Consider the following 2,499-nt stretch of genomic DNA (forward strand, 5'->3'; position numbering starts at 1 on the left):
CCCAGTCTAGATTCACGGATGAAGGAAATCGACTCTACTTCTTGAAGATAGGAGTGGCAAAGTCAATTGCCAAAGGTTGTGGCCACATAGACTGTGATCCGTTACCATTTTTAACATTCTACCACAGCCCAAAATTCAGTCATCCCTCTCTGACCCACCAGTGTCTAGGAATCTCCTTAAAGAGTGGCTTTACCTCCTCCCCCATGTGGGATGATCCAGCTTAACTCTGTGGACCTTCCAAGCCCTGCCAAAGACCTAATTGAGGTGAGGATCCTTCTCCTAAAACACACACATACACACACACACCCTCTTAACTGCCTCTCCAACCTTGAAACATACCCAAAAGACAAGAATGGAAAGTCTCCAGCCTCTCTTTGGGCAAGGGAGAGGGAGGGAGAGGAAGGCTGATAAAAAGATCCTACAAGACTTTGATGTCACCTCACCTCTTGCCAGGCCCAGCATAGTGTTGGTCACCAGGCCCACCTCGCCTGTCTCTAGGTGCCCAGGAGAGAGGTAGCAGTAATGCTAACACCGGTAAGCAACTTGAAGTGGGATGATGACCGTCCCAGACATCAGTCTGACTCCACTCAGAAGGTTTCCATGAAAGACAAGCTTCTTGTTTAAAGAAGCTGCAGAACTTGAAGCTAATTTACCTTGTACATGTAAAGTGCATTTTCCTGATCCAAACAAGCTTCATTGCTTTCAGTTATCTGTAACTCCAGATGAGGGTTACTACCAGGGGGGAGATTTTCAGCTTGAAACTGCAGTTCCCACTGTGTACAACGTGGTACATCCCAACATGATTGCTTGACCAGGATCTGGCACCCCAAGATCACTGACACAGGTGAAATATGTCTAATTTTACCTCGATAACATTCAACTGACAGTACTGGCTGGACTTTCACCAGAACATTGAAGGATGTTGTCTGGGGATTGAACTCTTTATTTACTGATCTTTTGAGTTGTGATGATCCATTGAATATTAAAGATACAGAACACATTTGTGGGACAAGGAGGACTTCCAGAATAAAGTTAAAGACTTCATTAAGCATTATGGCAGATGATAGAAAGAAAAGATTGTAGGACCATGGATCGTGTGTTATAAATTTCTCTCTATGTGAAATAACAAGAGGTAGCCCCTCCTCTCTCCAGTCCTCATGCTCCCTCTCAGCCCCACTGGATTGTCCGAGTCCTGGAAGCATGTTGTCCTGAAGAAGGACAACTTCATGATTGCCCATTGTAGACGGAGAATTCAACATAATACAGCATGAAAACGTGTTTTTGGTTCTAAAGAGTTGTCTGCTCACCTTAACATCTTTACTTTTTCGAAACTGTATTGGATAGGCTGTTGATGAAATTCGTGAGAAGTTTTAATGAACTCAAAATTGAGGCTAAAGCTTACTCACCCTTTTCCCAAATAAAATCAGTTCCCTGCACAAGTGATGCTAATGATATGTTCAATGCAGCTTGCAGATTGGTGATAAGAAACCTACTATATAAACTGTGATCAGATGCAAATTCTCTTAGCTTTTTCCTCAAATGTTGGCCCTGCCTAGAAGTTGCAAATCTTCCCAGAATGTATGGAATCATTTACGATAAATCTCTTAGTAATTACAAGCAACAGTAATTAAGAGTAAGTAAAATAAGTAAAGCTTATTTTATTTAATGCAAGTATATTTTGAAACAGATATATAATTTGTACAATTGAATGCTTTACTTTTTCTATTCTCATTTATTTTATATTTTCATTGTCAGATCAAGCAACTATTGAAGAGAGATGCAAAGAAAATATGAAAGACACATCATTCTGTCCAAATGCAACAAGAATCTGGCTTTTAAAAATCAGCTCTTGCTTTCAGGTCCAGACATGCAAAGGAAGTTTCAGAGTCCTCTGAAGCTAGACTTGGATGATAAAAAACAAACAAAAAAGCAGGGAGCCATTTCTCACAGGCTGCTCAGAGGAAACTGGCTGGAGCCAGGATAGGGAGCTTGGTATTTCTGCAGTGGTCATATGATTGGGAGCCAGCAGGCAACGCCTGTGTAGCTACTTAGAAAGCCAGACCCTCACTTACCTGAGAGACAGGAGAGATACCTCAGGAATCAGCCCAAACAGCATCTGATGCCACTGAGACTGTACCTGTGGCCTTCTGAGTTTGCTATGTTTCCGAGCACCTTCTGCAGGGAGCATCCTAGACCTTGGAGGACTGGAATCAGCAGCAATTGCGTTAATGAACTTCCCAGGAAGAACACTGAAGAGAGGCAAATGGACTTATTCCAGAATTTAGACATTTGAACCAGTGAGACCAAATGCAAAATAACTGTTTGCCTGGCTTTTATTAGCAGGAAAAAAAAAAGTGACAGAATTTACTTTTTCACTATTATTTCTAATGACAACTAACATTTTAAAACTATGTGTCAGATACTGTGCTAAAAGCACATAAAGCTGTCTTTACAGATCATTAATAGAATCTTCACACAACACTACGAACTTAAAAAAAT

The 2,499-nt window shown here is 41.2% G+C and overlaps 1 pseudogene; it reads left to right on the top strand.

The window, feature by feature from the left end:
- Positions 1-522: 522 nt before the first annotated feature.
- Positions 523-1,064, top strand: LOC131407614 (NEDD8-conjugating enzyme UBE2F-like; annotated as a pseudogene).
- The last annotated feature ends 1,435 nt before the right edge of the window (positions 1,065-2,499 follow it).

This window comes from Diceros bicornis, chromosome 6 (assembly GCF_020826845.1).
Source record: "Diceros bicornis minor isolate mBicDic1 chromosome 6, mDicBic1.mat.cur, whole genome shotgun sequence".
NCBI lineage: Eukaryota > Metazoa > Chordata > Mammalia > Perissodactyla > Rhinocerotidae > Diceros > Diceros bicornis.